At 42.5% G+C, this 17,881-nt stretch overlaps 1 protein-coding gene across 1 annotated transcript in view; it reads left to right on the top strand.

Annotated features, from left to right (window-relative positions):
• The window catches only part of LMLN (leishmanolysin like peptidase), a 135,955-nt gene that overhangs the window by 86,595 nt on the left and 31,479 nt on the right, over window positions 1-17,881 (top strand). Inside the window, exons 17-18 of the transcript XR_005793327.1 lie at window positions 2,493-2,563; window positions 7,142-7,261. The gene's annotated coding sequence lies outside the window, so the exon portion shown is untranslated. The remainder of the gene's footprint in view (window positions 1-2,492; window positions 2,564-7,141; window positions 7,262-17,881) is intronic.

Below are 17,881 nucleotides of genomic sequence, written 5' to 3'. Positions count from 1 at the left end.
CCCCCCCCCGTCCCCAGGGGTAATCTAGAGGGCCTCAGTATGGTACATATCTGTTGTTAAAAAACAAAATCCAACCGAGTAAATTTGAAGATCTAATTGGCTTTATTCAAAGATTCATGAATTAGGCAACATCCCCTCTAGCAAATAAAAAGGAGCTCCAAGAAGCTGTATAAAAGGGAAGGCTTCTATAGGCAGAACAGGGTGGAAAAGGAAGTGTCTAGCACAGAGTTTCACGCAAGGTCACTATGCTTTGGGGAAAGATGGGAGTCTGTCAGGTAGATTACCTCACTAGTGCTGACCAGGTAATTCCAGATTGACTAGCTGAAGGTTACAGTCCTGGGAGAGGTTGAAACTGCAATTAGATTAGGTTGATTTAAGCCTGATTTGCTGACATGCGGTTTAGTACAAAATACTCCATTTGGGGGTGCTTGTTTCTTTTCTAACACTTTTCAAACTTTACTATTATATATATACATAAATACAGGATTAAGTACACAATTTTTAAAAATAAAAATGGTATTCCTCTACTCATATTGTTTAGTATCTTATATTTACTGCTTACAGGTTCAACATAATCATCTTTCCAGGTGTGTAAACTTAGATTTACCTCATAGTTTGTAATGATTCTATGGTACTTCATTATGAATATGGCATCATTTATTCCCCTACTGATGGGCATTTATGTTATTTCCAGTTCAACAGTTCAACTATATCTTTTTCTGGTTCTTTTAATTTTTACATTTTATCCTTTAATATAGCAGGAATTAATTTTGACACTTAGCCTGAGGAAGTATTCTAACTTAGTTTTTTCCAAGTAGTTCAATTCTAGTGTCATTCATTAAACCAATAGGAACAGATTTTTTTTTTTTAAGTTTATTTGGAGAGAGAGCTTAAGGGAGGGAGGGAGGGGGGAGAGAGAGAAAGAGACAGAGAGAGAGAGAGAGAGAGAGAGAATGAGCAAGGGAGGGGTAGAGAGAGAGGGAGAGAATCCCAACCAGGCTCCGCATTGTCTGCGCAGAGCCCAAAATGGTGTTAAAACCTACAAACTGTGAGATCATGACCTGAGCCAAAATCAAGAGTCAGATGCTTAACCAGCTGAGTCACACAGGTGCCCCAGAAACAGATTTTTGAAGGGTCATAGAAGACATTTCCCTAGAAAAGCAAGCAAGATGGCCCAATGCCAAAAAAGAGTTCAAATACAAAAACCCCAAATTCAATTCTTCCCAGAAATTATCCCCCTTCTTTCCCAGGTTCACATATGCTTTCTCATCATCAGAAAAGCAGTATGGTTTTAAGGTTGTCCTAATCCTAGAGCACCTGGGTGACTCAGTCAATTAAGTGTCTGACTCCTGATTTCAGCTCAGGTCATGATCTCTTGGTTTGTGGGTTCAAGCCCCACATCAGGCTCTGTGCTGATAGTGTGGAGTCTGGTTGGGATTCTGTCTCCCTGTCTCTCTCTGACCCTCCCCCACTCACTACTTCTCTCTCTCTCTCTCTCTCTCTCTCTCAAAAATAAATAAATAAACATTAAAAACAACAACAACAACAACAAAAAACCCAAAAACTTGGCCTAATCCTATGGGGCTGTATGCTTCAGCTCTGCCTTGGCTCCCTGTGTGAGTAGTTTAACTGGATTAAAGGACCGGCTCTGTGAATTATCCACTGCTATGTACTGGGTGATTCTTTTTTTTTTTTTTTTTAATTTTTTTAATGTTTATTTATTTTTGAGAGAGAGACAGAGCATGAATGGGGAAGGGGTGGGGCGGGGGGAGATGCAGAATCTGAAGCAGGCTCCGGGCTCTATGCTGACAGCTCAGAGCCCGACATGGGGCTCGAACCCACAAACTGCGAGATCATGACCTGAGCCGAAGTTGGACACTCAACCCACTGAGCCACCCAGCTGCCCCTGTACTGGGTGATTCTTCACACATGCTCTGAATGCCTAGCTGGCTTCCCCTGACAGCATATCTGGAAGACAGAGACAAAGAAAGCATGAACAAGAAAGACAATTTGAATACACTATCCACCAATGCAGAGAAGATTTTGTGTGTGAATCAGTATGTTTGTGAATTTTGGGGAGTCAACATAAGGTGTGTTAAAAAGAAAACCACAGGCCCAAAATGGTGCCTCTTGAGCTAGGCCAAGTCACTAAACCAGAGCTAAATATCTAACCTAATTGCAGTTCCAACCTCCCCCAGAAATGTTAAGTTTTAACTGGTCAGTCAAGAATTTCCCAAAAAGCACTACTAGGTAATCTGCTGTCTAGGCCTTCTTTATCCCCCAAAGGAAGATGAGGTAAACTGCATAAGACCTGCCCTTCTCCTTCAGAAGGCCAGTTTGCCTAATACAGTCCTTTCTTTTCTTCTGGTAATAATTTTCCTTCCTATGAACTCTCCTCTACTTGTTAGATGAGATGCTGCCAGATTCATGAATTGCTTAATAAAGCCAAGTAGATCTTCAATTTTACTCATTTGAATTTTGTTTTTTAACAGGTGGTAAGTAAGAGCAAAGGCTTTGGCAACAGAGAGATCTGGGTCCCAATACTACTGACTTTAAGACTTTGGTAAGTTATTTATGGCTAGGAGTCCTTCTCTATAAACTGTAGCTTGAAAAAATGTTATCTTTCTTTCAATGGAGTTAATAGCCACCATTCTAAAATAGGGAAAATATTCGTTAAAGATTTATTAGGGTTCAGTTACAGGAAACAGAATCCATTTTTAAGCTGAGAGTGATTTCATACAGGATGAGTGTTTACAATACACTTGGAAAAGCTGGAGAAGGGGGCTTTGTGCTGGTCCTGAAAGAATGTCTCCAGAATGGGGTGCCTTGGTGGCTCAGTCAGTTGAGTGTCCGACTTCGGCTCAGGTCATGATCTCACGGTTCATGAGTTCGAGCCCTGCATCCAGCTCTGTGCTGACAGCTCAGAGCCTGGAGCCTGCTTCAGATTCTGCATCTCCCTCTCTCTCTCTCTGCCCCTCTCCCACTTGCTCTCTCTCTCTCAAAAATAAATAAAAGCATTAAAAAAAATTAAAAAAAAAAAATGTCTTCCAGAACAACCCTGTAGAACTTGGCTCCATCAGAACTGCTGTCTCTTCCACAAAGAAGGGAAGGTGAATCAGGAAACTGATTTTCTGACTGCAGCTGCAGTGACTTTCTCCTGACTGTCATGCACAGTGCTAGTGACCAGGTCCTAGAGTGCTGCTGAAGAACACCCCGCATCTCCATTATAAACTTCTTGCAGAAAATAGCCAGGCATTGAAAGATGACCTCTGCCTTCCCAACCCTACAAGAGTGAATCTAGATGATGGAGCCTAATTCATATGCAAAACTTCACTGTAAGGATGTCCATCACAAAAGGAACTCAGGTCAAAACTACAAAGTAGAGAGGAGCCTAGGTGACTCAGTTTAGTGCCTGACTCTTGACTGTGGATCAGGTCATGATCTCACAGTTTGTGAGTTAGAGCCCTACGTTGGGCTCTGTGCTGACAGTGCAGAGCCTGCTAGGGATTCTCTCTCCCTTTCTCTCTGCCCTTCCCCCGCTCAAGCTTTGTCTGTCTGTCTGTCTCTATTTCTCTCAAATAAATACATTAAAGAAACAAAAAAATTTAAAAAACAGAAAAGAACTTTCCATCCTGTAGCCTAATTCAAATTGTGGGAGTTTTGTGCATTCAGAAATTTGTATGCAAAAATTGTCTATATGCACATATGTAAATAAGGGCATAGTGATTAATTGTTAAATACTTAGAAGAATTATTTTTTTAACGTTTATTTATTTTTGAGAAAGAGAGCGTGAGTGGGGCAGGGCACAGAATCTGAAGTAGGCTCCAGGCTCTGAGCTGTCAGCACAGAGCCTGATGTGGGGCTGGAACTCATGAACCACAAGATCATGACCTGAGCTGAAGTTGGACACTTAACCAACTGAGCCACCCAGGCGCCCTTAGAAGCATTATTAGAACCGGGGCAGGGAGCATGCCCTTACTGCCCCCCATCCACCCACACCTGGCAAATTAAATTCTATCTCGAGTCTCACCCCAGGCATCACCTGTTGCAGAAAGCCTTTCCCTGGCCTTTAGACTTCCACACCTTAGTGTAGGATTCAGACTTCTCCTTTTCTGCTCCCTGGTATGGTATGGTAATCATAAATCATATTAAAATGTGAATACAGGGGGAATGGAGAGTTATTATTTAATGGGTACAAAGTTTCAGTTTGAGATGGTAAAAGAGGTTCTCGAGATGGATGATGGTGATGGTTGCACAACAATGTGAATGTGCTTAATGCCACTGAACCATATACTTAAAATAGTTGAATGGTAAATTTTATGTTATGTACATTTTACGTCAATAAAAAATAAAAAGTAAAAGTAAATGTGAATACATACAGGTGAATTGCCCTCTAGTGGAGTAAATTACTCATTTCTCCACACAATCACCAAAAGTGAATGTTATCTAAAAATTTTTTTGGAACAATAGGGGATTTGCTGTATTGATTGGCATTTTTTGGTTGCTTATAAAGTTGACCTTTTTTTTTCCCACATGTTGATTAGTCACCTGTATTTCTTCTTTTGACATGCACATTCAATTTTGGCCATTTTTTCCACAAGAGGTATTTGCCTTTTTTCTTACTGATATGAAAGTAAGTGCATTATGTGTGTTAGGAATGGAAACCCTTAGTCTATCATTGACATTTGCTTTTAGAGATTCCCTTTTTTGGGAGCGACTCAGCCCTGGCCCCAATCACTCCAGTATCCCCTTGCTCTACCTTCTGTACCCCACAGAGCTCTATCCACCGTGCCACGTTTTCTATCACAGTGATTTCAAAGTAGGGGGTTTGAACAGTTCTTTAAAGGTCTTCCCTTGCTTCTCATTTCTACACCCTAGAGAAGAATGTGGAAAATCAGAGTAAATTTGAGGTAAGATTAACAATTTGCACTTCTCCTTCTCCTCCCCTTTCCTCAACCTCACATTTCCTGGCCTTCCAGACCAGCCTTCCCTTATACCTCCAAGTGGAAGTGTTCCTTTCTGATTTTAGAAATGTAATCATAAAAGAGGCCTGGACTGTTAGTGTTGGGTAGGTGGGAGGATGTAGGGAGGAGACTTGGCTTCACATCCCATTATTGGCAAATACCCTCATCTGAAAGAGGAGGCTGATTTTCCAATCTCATGGGTTTGTGAAAGGAAAGAAGGACTGATTGAGATAATATATGTAAAACAGTATGGTGTCTGGGGGCGCCTGGGTGGCGCAGTCGGTTAAGCGTCCGACTTCAGCCAGGTCACGATCTCGCGGTCCGTGAGTTCGAGCCCCACGTCAGGCTCTGGGCTGATGGCTCAGAGCCTGGAGCCTGCTTCCGATTCTGTGTCTCCCTCTCTCTCTGCCCCTCCCCCGTTCATGCTCTGTCTCTCTCTGTCCCAAAAATAAATAAACGTTGAAAAAAAAATTAAAAAAAAAAACAAAACAGTATGGTGTCTGGCATATAATAGCTATTATTGTCAGTATTGTGTTATTCCGATGATGATGTTGATGTTGGTGATGGTCCTCACTATCTTGCCAGACCATTGTAAATGAGACATGCAAAAGGAAAACAGCATGAGTAATAAAGCACAGAATAAAAAAATCACACACCTGCACCCATACACTCATATCCCCTCAACTTGGGGATTTTGTTCTCTATAGTGTACTTTTAAGTAGGATATAGGATGAGTACATGAAACATGATCAAACAGTCCCAGAACACACAGTTTAGATGACAAGATTATATTCATACAGTTTAGATGACAAGATTATATTCATCTTTCCTGTGGCTCTTTATGCCTCATTGTTCTCCTTCATCACTCAGTCCCTCTGAGATAACTCTCTGAGGCAGTTAGCCCCTTTGCTTTCCAAACCTTTGTATATTTGTACTTCTCTTTCCTCTGTGCAGTTTTCTTTGTTTAGGTGTTGCTTTTCTCTTCGTGCATTCTGTTTCTTGTGCATCATGCTCTCTCTTTTCCATGTCCTCCTTCACCCCTCCCCCCTCCATTTTCTTTCCTCTCTCATCCTCTCTTCCTGCAGGTCTCTGTGTGGGATCTTGTTACCTTGTGCTCTTCACTTCTGCATCCCTGTGGTGATGTTGCCTCCATCAGTGCATTTGTTTTAATGCCCAGCTTCTCATAGATCACACTGGACACCAGGGTCATGACACCAGAGTTCTCAAAAATTCCCTGGTTAAAAAGGAGGCAGATGCCAGTGTCAGAGGAAGGACAGAGATAGTACATATATAGTCAAATTTAGAAGACAGCAAAGAATAGACTGAAGGAGGTGGAACAAACAACCCCTCCAAAGTCGCCAGTCTTCTGCCCACAGTGAAGACCAGGAATACACTCTGCCCATCAGCCCCTCCATTGTCCTTCCCTCCCTTTATCTACTTTTAGGTCTCATGGTCCCCCATTTCATTCTACTCCAGTGGGTCTTAAGGTGTGGTCCCTAGACCAGCAGCACTCATTAGAAGTGCGCATTCTTGGGTCCTACCTCAGACCAACTGAATCAGAAACTTCAGGGGTGGAACCCTGCAATCTGTGTTCTGACAAAGTCTTCTGAGTGATGTTGTGGCAAACTCAAGTTTGCAAACTTCTGCCATAAACTGTCTTGTGCTTTTTACCAACATCCACCTGATAAAAGTCCTAACTCTGAATGAACTTAATTATCTAGGCCTTACCTGCACCTGGGCAGCTGAGCCCTGCTGGAGAAAAGCACTCAGCTGGGTATTAATTGGTGTAATTGTAAACTCAGTCACTATCCTCAGTGGGATTCTGCCCAGCAATCCTCTTTCTCTAATCACTTACTCTTCTGCTCGTAGGGTTGCCAGAATTAGCAAACAAACAAACAAACAAAAACAGAATGCCCAGTCAGATGTGAATTACAGATAAATATACACTAAAAAATTGTTTGTTGTTATCTGAAATTAATTTGACTGAGCATCCTATATTTTTATTTGCTAAATCTGGCAACCCTAACTAGGAGATAAATATAGTCAGCAGGCAGGCAGTGGGGAAGAGAAGCCCAATCTAAGGTAGAAGAGAGCAAGCACAAGCTGGACCCTAAAAATGAAATAAAACCGTGACAGTCTTTGTTGCCTCCAACCTTGACGGTGTTATCATCCTGCAGAAGCTGGGACCCTTATCAGAGAGCTAAACACACACACCTGGCCCAGGAGCCGGAGATGCTGGAGGAGGACTCAGGAAGCTGGAGCAGTCGTAGGCCTGACTGCATCTTCACAGCAGCAAGGTGAGCCAGCCAATAGATGACAATGTGTGTAAGCTACAAAAATGGCTGTTACTTCACTTCTGCCCTCAGTCTCTAGGATCTCTGCCACAGGAATCTCTCATGGATCTTCTAACACACACAGAAGGGAATTTTGGGGAAAGTAGCTCAAGCTAAGCCAAGGTGACACATTATAATCTACCACACTCATTCTCCACTTTATTTTTTATTTTTTAATTAATCTTAATTAATTTATTTATTTATATTTTAGAGAGTATGGGCAGGGGAGAGGGGTAGAAAGAGAGAGATCTCAAGCAAGCTCTACATTCAGCATGGAGCCCAACACAGAGGTTACTGCTACAACCCTGGAATCATGACCTGAGCCAAAATCGAGTCAGATACTCAACTGACTAAGCCACCCAGGCACCCCTCATTCTCCATTTTAATTTTTCTTTCTTTTTTTTTTTTTAATGTTTATTTATTTTTGAGACAGAGACAGAGCATGACCGGTGGAGGGGCAGAGAGAGAGAGAGGGAGACACAAAATCGGAAGCTGGCTCCGGGCTCCAAGCTGTCAGCACGGAGCCTGACTCGGGGCTTGAACTCACAAACCGCGAGATCATGACTTGAGCTGAAGTCAGACGCTTAACTGACTGAGCCACCCAGGCTACCTTCCATTTTAATTTTTCTTAAGTTTATTTATTTATTTAGAGAGAGAGAGCATGTGGGAGGGGCAGAGAGGAGGCACAGAGAGAATCCCAAGCAGGCTCCAGACTGTCAGCTCAGAGCCCAATGCAGGGCTCACCCTACAAACCATCAGATCATGACCCGAGCAGAAATCAAGAGTTAGATGCTTAACTGACTGAGCCACCCCGGCACCCCTCGTTCTCCATTTTATAAAGGGGCTCAGGATGCCTGGGTGGCTCAGTCAGTTAAGCTACCAACTTTGGCTTAGGTCATGATCTCACGGTTTGTGAGTTTAAGCCCTGCGTCAGGCTCTGTGCTGACAGGTCTGAGCCTGGAGCCTGTTTTGAATTCTGTGTCTCCCTCTCTCTGCCCCTGCCCCCTCTCAAAACTGAATAAATGTTAAAAAATTGTTTAAAAAAGTAAACATTAAGAAAAATTAAAATAAAAAGGGGCTCAATGTTGAGTACCAAGGACAAATGAATAATTTACATAGAAATAACTATCTTTTGTTGAATGCTTATGACATAAGCATTTCTCATATATACTCTTTATTTTACTTACAGATATATATGAAAATATCCATTACAAACTAGATCTCATTTAGTCCTTGTAACAATGCTACAAAGTTGGTATTATTCATAGCTTTTTATAGACAAAGAAACTAAAGGTAGAAAAGTAGAGAAATTTTCCCATGAATGCACAATACACAAAGGGCAAAGCTATGATTTGAAGCCAGGTCTCTTTACAGCCTGTATTCCTAACCATTAAGCTCTGTGCTACCCAGCCTCCCAGCAAACTGTAGACTTTATTATTTCATAAGCACTAAATCTGTACTTAGTCCACAGACCACCTAGGAAACCTTCATGCACTTGTGCTCGTCAGCAATTCATACTTGACTCCTTTGGTTTGGGAATAAGTTCTTGAGTCTCTCATCACACTCCCTGAAAACTCACCCAAGTCAGAGTCCCAGCCCTTTCACTTAGTGGTTGAGTGGCCCTGGGAAAGTTACTTAGGTTTTATCAGCCTCACTCTCCCTCATGATGGCTGATTCCTTACAAAATTGTGCAGACTAGATGGCATTAACCCTGGGAAAATGTCTGGCACAGCCTCATTATCCTTGTCCTCCACAAATGGGAGTTTTTCCCTTCTTCATTGGATTAGCTCCCACTGCTTACATCTAGGTTGAAGACTCTTTATACCTCCAGTCCTAATCTCTTCTCCCTTCAGGACTATTTTTCCTGTTTCCACCAGGAAACATCGCCACCCCCAAATTATCTTACATCTGAACCACTATGTGCAGTTTTTCAATAACATCTTTCCAGTCCTCAAGCTCACTTCCTTAAAATCACTTCCATTTCTTGTCTCCTCCTGCCTTGTTCAGACATTATGTATGCAGCATTAACTACTCTGAGGAAATAATCTTTCAATTCTTGGTGCCATATTTTAAAAAGTATTTTGGCAAACTTGAATAAATCAGAGCAGGATGATCAGGATGATGGAGGCCTGGAAAATGGCATTGTAGAATGAACACACACATATGTAAAGGAAATGGGGATTTTTTTTTCTCCTTCAGAAAGGGTTGTCATTGGGAAGAGAAGGTCCTTTCTCGGTGGGCTTCAAAGTGCAGACTCAATCCAAAATGCATCTCAGCTGAACATAAGGAAATTTTGAGGATTAGAGTTCGTGCCATGGGGTAGGTGCAGTCATTTGGAGTTCTCTGTCCCTGTCTCATCTACTTGCTCTTTCCATTCTCATTCCTGCCAGGAGGAGGAGGATTTCAACAAAAAGACATTCTCAATTGCTATAAGAATCTTAGGGAAACAGCTTGCTAAGCCTCAAATGTGTACATACCAGCACCTCTGTTGAATGACCCTAGACCCACTGGATTCATGTGCTATCCACTTTGAATGTATTTGAAACCTGGTTTCCAGCACCCATAACATGAAATCTGAAGACTGCTGATGGCAAAGAAGAGTTTATTAATTCCCCTATGGGCCAACCAGAGACCTGAACTCATAATATTGCCTTAAATAATAATATACTTCTTTAGTGTACCTAGCACTTTCATTTTCAGCCTAGAGGGCCCCAGTTTCAGACTGTTTGGGTCATTCCTTTTCTTCTAACCAGGGTAAGCGATATTAGCAAGACAGAGGTTTATCTTTTAAATGGCCCTTCTGCTGTTAAGAATCAGGACCATGGGGCGGCTGGGTGGCTCAGTCAGTTAAGCATCCAACCCTTGGTTTTGGCTCAGGTCATGATCTCATACTTTGTGTTTTCTGGGTTTGAGCCCCGTGTTGGTCTCTGCACTGGCAGCATGGAGCCTGCTTGGGATTTTCTCTCTCCCTCTTTCTCTGCCTCTTTCCCATTCACTCTCTCTCAAAATAAATAAATAAACATTAAAAAAAAAAAAAAAGATGGGGCACCAGCGTGGCTCAGTTGGTTAAGCATCTGACTTTGGCTCAGGTCATGATCTTGTAGTTTGTGAGTTTGAGCCCCGCATCAGGCTCTGTGCTAACAACTCAGAGCCTGGAGCCTGCTTTGGATTCTGTGTCTCCCTCTCTCTCTGCTCCTCCCCGACTTGTGCTCTGTCTCTCAAAAATAAATAATAAAATATTTTTAAAAAACATTAAAAAAAGAAATAATATGAGGACCAGGACAAGGGGACTTGGCAGTCTCAGACATGAGGGGCAGATGGGCCCTTGCTGGCCTGAATACAGATGATATGATGGGATGAAGCTGGGTGGGCTCCTGAGGTTGGGCATGGGCAGAAGTGTAGAAAAATGACAGAGTACAAGAAAGAGGTTCCTAGTCACCCAAAAGGATACTGCATAGGAACAGAAAGAAATATTTTGCTCTGTCCTTTGTGCATAAGTGGAGGAATGTGGTAATAGAAGTTCAGTGGGCAGTTGGACTCTAGAAATATTCATACCTAAAAGAAAGTAGAATTGCTTGATGGCCAACCTACAGGTGTTGATGGAGCACCTACCTAGGTTCTGATCCAGATTCTACCACTCGCCATCTGCTGCCTCAGGCAGGCTGCCTAACCTCTGCTGCCTCATCTCTAAACAGGGGTCATAATGTCCCCAAGACTCTGGAGGGGATCAAAAGACTTACATTTAAAGCAGTTAGAACAGCCTAATGTGAAGGAGGTCCTCAAGAATGTTAGTAATCATTTTCTTTAGATGAGAAGTTGACCTTAGGTAGCTTCCAAAGTCCTTCACCCTGTGAGATGTTTTGTTAATCTTGTGGTTTTTCCCCGTCTCTGAGTCTGCCTTTTCCTGTCCATTCTGATAGCTATTCCCCAGGCCAGGATTATAACCTTGGGCTGGTTGGGGTGAAACAAAAGGGGAGCTTCCCATTGTCCCCATGGATCTCTTCTTAAGCACCAGCCCTTCTTCACATCTGCTCTCAGCTCCTTTGACTCTCTTACTATATGGTGAAGAAGATATCAAGGAACCAGAACAAGACTAGGCAGGTAAACTCCCACCCTAGCTTCTTGACTCTAGTCGGTGTTCAGGGCATGACTCACCAGCTAGGCTGCAGCATCTGTCCTGGGTTTTGCCTTTACTTCAATCCCAAACAACGGTCATAAAAGCAAGGTTCTCCTAAGTTCTCCAGGCTCCACTTCATCCTGACCTCCCCTGACTGCTCCATTTTCTGACAGTTTCCTTTTGTTACATTCAGTTTCCTTCTTTCAACTAGGCATACAGTCTACACAACAAATCCTGACTGGTACAGTAGAGAGTGGGTGCCTCAGTGAGCCTCACAGGGCAAGTTTGAACCCATCTGTACCCAACTGGAAAGGTTGTGCCTCCCCTGCATGCCTGTCTCGGCCTCCTGCCATCCAAACTGCACAAGTCAGCAGTATTTCTTTCTCTAAACAACAATTTGAATATGTTTTATCTCATCAGCTTCAATTCCCTCTGGCTTGACATGGCATCTCTTGTTACGCTGAAACTGTTTATATGTGCATTTTGTCCCTCAACCTTTGCCTTTATCATGTGTCCATTCAGCCTGCTTTGACAAAAGTGCCACAGGTTGGGTGGCTTACAAACAACATAGATTTATTTCTCATGGTTCTGGAGACTGGATGTCTGAGCTCAGGGTGCTGGCCTGGTAGGGTGAGGGCCCTCTTCCAGGTCACAGACTTCTATTTGTATCCCCAGATGGCAGAAGGGATGAGGGATTTCTCTGAAATATCTCTTATAAGGGGAGCATTATCTTATAAGAGCACAAATCCCAATCATGAGTGCTCCACCCCCATGACCTAAGCACCTCCTAAAGGACACCTCCTAATACCATTACATCGGGCATTAGGATTTTCTAAATTTTTTTTTATTATTTTTTTTTATTATTTTTTTTTTTTCTCAACGTTTTTTTATTTATTTTTGGGACAGAGAGAGACAGAGCATGAACGGGGGAGGGGCAGAGAGAGAGGGAGACACAGAATCGGAAACAGGCTCCAGGCTCTGAGCCATCAGCCCGGAGCCTGACGCAGGGCTCGAACTCCCGGACCGCGAGATCGTGACCTGGCTGAAGTCGGACGCTTAACCGACTGCGCCACCCAGGCGCCCCTCTAAATTTTTTTTTATTGTTTATTTATTCTTTGAGAGACAGAGAGACAGAGTGTGAGTGGGGGAGGGGCAAAGTGGGAGACACAGAATCTGAAGCAGGCTCCAGGCTCTGAGCTATCAGCACAGAGCCCGACGCAGGGCTTGAACTCATGGACTGCGAGATCATGACCTGAGCTGAAGTCAGTTGCTTAACCAACTGAGCCACCTAGGCGCCCCTGGCATTAGGATTTTCAACATATTAATTTGGGGGTAACACAAACATTCAAACCGTAGCATCTTCTGTGTTTTTCTCAGTATTACCCTGCTCAGGCTCCTGAGCATAGCTAGGTGGATTGGCTTCTTGTCACCACTTGTGTTGTGTGGGTCTCCACTTTTCAGTCCTCATGAATGTCATTTCCCCGGCCTAAACTAACCTTCCTTCTACCAGGTCACCCCCACCAAATTCAGTACAAAAGATGGTTTAGCCTTGGTACTTCAGACTTGACTTACCTTTGGCGTTGCAATTCACGGTTAAAAATATGCAAAAATCTCACAAATATGAGGCTTACTATAAGTGACTTTGTATTTAATGGTAGCCTATGGATTACTAATCAGTGTGGCATCACATACATGCTCCAACATGGATGAAACTTGAAGATGTTATGTTAAGTGAAATAAGCTAGTCACAAAAGGACAATATCATATGATTTCACTTACATGAGGTGCCTGGAGTAGTAAAATACCCAGAGACAGAAACTAGAACAGTGCTTGCCGGGATCTGGAGGGAGAGGCGAATGGAGAGTTACTGTTTAATGGGTACAGAGTTTTTGTATGGGATGATGAAAAAGTCCTGGAGATGGATAGTGGTGATGGTTTCACAACAATGTGAATGTATTTAATACCATTGAACTGTATGTTCAAAATGTTATGTATATTTTACCACAATAAAACAATTTTTGAGTAATATGTGGTAATTATAAAACTATCAGAAAATATGAACAAGTGAAAAAGGAGAAAATAAAAATATACTTGCAAGATTATTTTTACTGAATATATTATAAACCTCTTTGTAAGTCGCTGGATAATGTGCTATCAAACTTAAGGTTTGCATGTTTGTTTGTTTTTTTTTTTAAGTTTATTTATTTGTTTTGAGAGAAAGAGCAGGGGAGGGGGAGAGAGAAGGAGAGAGACAGAATCCCAAGCAGACACTGTGCTATCAGCACAGAGCCCAACGTGGGGCTCAAACCAACGAACTGTGAGATCATGACCTGAGCCGAGATCAAGAATTGGATCCCTAGGGGCGCCTGGGTGGCGCAGTCGGTTGAGCGTCCGACTTCAGCCAGGTCACGATCTTGCGGTCCGTGAGTTTGAGCCCCGCGTCGGGCTCTGGGCTGATGGCTCGGAGCCTGGAGCCTGTTTCCGATTCTCTCTCTCTGCCCCTTGCCCGTTCATGCTCTGTCTCTCTCTGTCCCAAAAATAAATAAACGTTGAAAAAAAAAAAAAAAAAGAATTGGATGCCTAACTGACTGAGCCACACAGGTGCCCCTGTAATTTTATTTTATGGATATGCATTAATTAATGTAATCAATATCCTATTAATGAATATTGAAGCTATTTTGTTTTGTTTTGTTTTTTTTACCTATTAAAAAGATTACTATAAGAAACATACTTATAGCTAAATATTTATGACATTGCAAGGTAAGTGTGGTTATAAAACAGCAAAATAATTTAACTTTGTGATGATGGAATTGTTCTGTATCTTGACTGGTGATGGACACACAAACCTATACAATGTGATAAAACTGTTTATCTCTAAATACACACATATGCATATACACATGCATAAATAAGTACAAGTAAAATGGGATATCTGAACAAGATCTATGGATTGTGTTGATGTCAGTATCCTGGGTGATATTGTACTATAGTTTGTGAGATGTTAACATTGGAGGAAATTGGGTAGATGGTATATGAGCTCTATTATTTCTTTTTTCCTTTTTTTTATTTTTGAGAGAGAGAGGGAGATGATGAGTTGGGGAGGGGCAGAGAGAGGGAGACAGAGAATGCTAAGCAGACTTCAGGCTCTGAGCTGTCAGCTCAGCAGGGCTGGAACTCACAGACCATGAGATCATGACCTGAGCAGAAGTTGGATGCTTAACCAACTGCACCACCCAGGTGCCCCAGAGATCTATTGTTTCTTACTGCCTGTTAGTTAGTTAGTTAATACAAATTTTCAAATGAGGAATTACTGAATTAAAAGCATTATTGTAAAGAATTTTGGTATGGAGTGCCTGGGCGGCTCAGTCGGTTGTGTCACTGAATTTTGGTTTTGGCTCAGGTCATGATCTCACAGCTCATGTGTTCAAGCCCTGCATCGGGCTCTGTGCTGGCAGCTCAGAGGATTCTCTTTCTCTCCTTCTCTCTCTCTGCCCCTCCCCCCCCAAATAAATAAACAAACATTAAAAAGATAATATAGCTTTTGTTACACATTGCTGTTTATGCTCATACCAATAGTGTATGGACTCCACCTCATAACATTGAATATTATTATTGTAAACACCTTTAGTTCAATCAATGTATTATTTCTCATCAATATTTAATTCCTTCAAGGTTTTAACATAGCAACACATGGTCATTTCTCTATATGTAAGTAATCCCTTCTTTTTCATTAGCTGAACAACTTCCCTTTAGGGGAGGGTCCAAGAATCCACTTCTTTCTGTACTTTTCATAAAGATCACCAGGGAGTCTGGGGAACCATACTTAGAGGAGCACATAAGGTACTAAAGCCTTCATCTTATAGGTGGTGACCTTGGATTTCTATGATTTGTGCAAAGTACATTTTAAGTAGTATCACCTGAGAATTTGCTAGAAATGCAAATTCTTTGACTCCACCATAAACCTACTGAATCAGTTTCTGGGCATGGAGCCCAGCAATCTGCTTTAATAAGCTCTCCAAGTAATTGGATTGCCCACTGGAATTTGAAAAGTGCTATTTGTAGAAGAGATTGATGGCATCATTGTTTATCTTTTCTCCCCACACCCTTCCCACACCCTCAATGACCTGTCACTTCCATGAAGACCAGGACTCTCTATCCATTAAAGTTCACTCTTACATCCCTAGTACCTAAACCAAGGGTGCTTAATAAATAATTATGCAAGAAATAATTTAGGGGGCACATGAGTGACTCAGTTTGTTGACTCTTGATTTCAGCTCTGGTCATGATCCCACAGTTATGGGATCATGCCCAAGTCAGGCTTTGACCTGAGCATGGAGCCTGCTTAAGATTCTCTCTCTCTCTTTCTCTGTCTCTCTCTCTCTGTGTCTCTCTCCCTTTCTCCTTCTGCTCCTTTCCCCCACTCACACATTCTCTCTTTCTAAAAAAAAAAATAACTTATCAATTAACCAAACTCTGCCCCCCAGAGTCTGTGTCTTCACTCTGGACTGTGCAGTCAGACTCTTGGGCAGGGTCTCTGGCAACTATTTACATTACAAGGGTGAGGCCTGTGGGTGTGCAAGACCCCAGTCAAAGCTAAGTTCTTGGTTCAGCTTTGCAAATGCAAGGAGGGTAACCAGAAAAATCTGGGGGTGTTGGTTGCTCCATAGACTTATAAAATATTGCCCATATTAGGCCTCAAACCCCAAGCTCATTGGTTAAAATGGAGCTTGTGTCATTCTTGGCAAGACAATGCCATTCAAAAGTGTGAGCAATAAGCAGTAAAAAAATAAAATAAAATAAAAAGCTAGATGATATAGGCTGGCCAGGTTCAAGGACCCAGAGAAGGTACCACAGGCCCAGCCAAGAGGGTCCTTGGCTTTGCACAGGACAGAAATCAAAGGTGAGGCAAGAGGAAGTGAGAATAGAGTTTACTGAAGACATGGAGAGAGTGAAGATACAGAGTGTCCTGGAGACTCTCTGGAAAGGTGAGTGAGTTTCATCCTTGCTTGGGGTCTGGAGTTTTTATTTAGGATTGTGGTCTGGTGCACATATCTTCTCAGTCATCCAGGAACAAAGAGGAGTGTTTAAATGTTCTTCATAGGTCACTTATGCCCTGGAGTCAGGTCTTGATGAGTCAGTGGTCTTGGAAAACAGGTTCATGATGACCCCACCTGGTCACTCCTTAGATGTTATCTATTGTGCTGGAAGACTCCAAAGAGATCATTAACTCCTTGACCTTTACAAGGAGGACATACATTACCTGTTCTGTGAGGCATATGTAAGGGGGTAGGGTGCAGATTCTAGCAAGAACAGAAGCAGGGAAAGGAGTGAAGAAAGCAGTTTTTCATGGGGTTCCTTTAGTTTCTTTGTCTCACTAGACAATTCAAACCTGTACATAATCTCAGACCCACAGCAGCCCTCCTCCATCATATGACTTCTCCCAAGGTAGCTCAAAATAAGTGTATGATGAGTCTCATCTGGTTTTCCCAGATTATCTCTGGAGGAGATGACAGGAACAGGACAGGAAGTAACAAAGAAGTTGTGAAAATTTTCATGGGGCTCATCCATCCCCACAAGAATGTAAGCCTATGGAGCAGAGATTTCTGTCTGTAAATTTAGTTCACTGATGTGTCCCAGGACAGAGAACATTTCCTGCCACAATTAGTAGGTGCCTAATAAATATTTCTTAAATGTTGAAGAAAAATGAGCAGGACATCCTTGCTTTATGACACCTGTTCTCAAAGGCCAAGACCTTCTAGAATTGAACTGTTCCTTTAGTCTGGTCTTGTGGCATCAAAAACACTCCATGTGAACCCAAGATCATATTTTTGATGAAGACACGTGCCAAAGGCCTTAACCCTCAGGGCATCTCCTTAATCTTCTAGCCTTGGAGGCTGGATTTTGAGGCCTGCAGCAGTAGCTCAGAACTTGACAAACTGGCTGGGATTGGGGGCAAGGTACCAGCAGCAGGACATGAAGAGTTTCACTCAGGCTGCCTGAGAACATCTTTATCTCATTGAGAGTCATTGCTTTTGTTTTATCATTGGAATTTTCCTCCTCTGCACCCTCTAAGAAACTCAAAAGACAGGCACTTACTCAATACGCGACAATAGTCATAGAAGGGTCAGCCTTGACTTACAATGTGCAAAGCAGCACTCTCTCCCTTGTCCCCAGAACACACTCCATTCAAGTAAGATGGAATCACAATTATCACTCAGTATAGCAAAACGAGAAAATCTTGGGGCATTTGGGTGGCTCAGTCAGTTAAGCGTCCAACTCTTGATTTCGGCTCACGTGATTTTAGTCACGAGATCGAGCCCCGTTGTCTAGAATCCCTGCTTGGGATTCTCTCTCTCTCTCTCTCTCACTCTCACTCTCTCTCTGCCCCTACCCTGCTATCTCTCTGTCTCTCTTCTCACTCTCTCTCTGCCCCTACCCTGCTATCTCTCTCTCTCTCTCTCTCTCTC

This window comes from Herpailurus yagouaroundi, unplaced genomic scaffold (assembly GCF_014898765.1).
Source record: "Herpailurus yagouaroundi ecotype Mexico unplaced genomic scaffold, PumYag 162, whole genome shotgun sequence".
NCBI classification, from domain to species: domain Eukaryota; kingdom Metazoa; phylum Chordata; class Mammalia; order Carnivora; family Felidae; genus Herpailurus; species Herpailurus yagouaroundi.
This window is presented reverse-complemented; position numbering and strand designations above follow the sequence as displayed.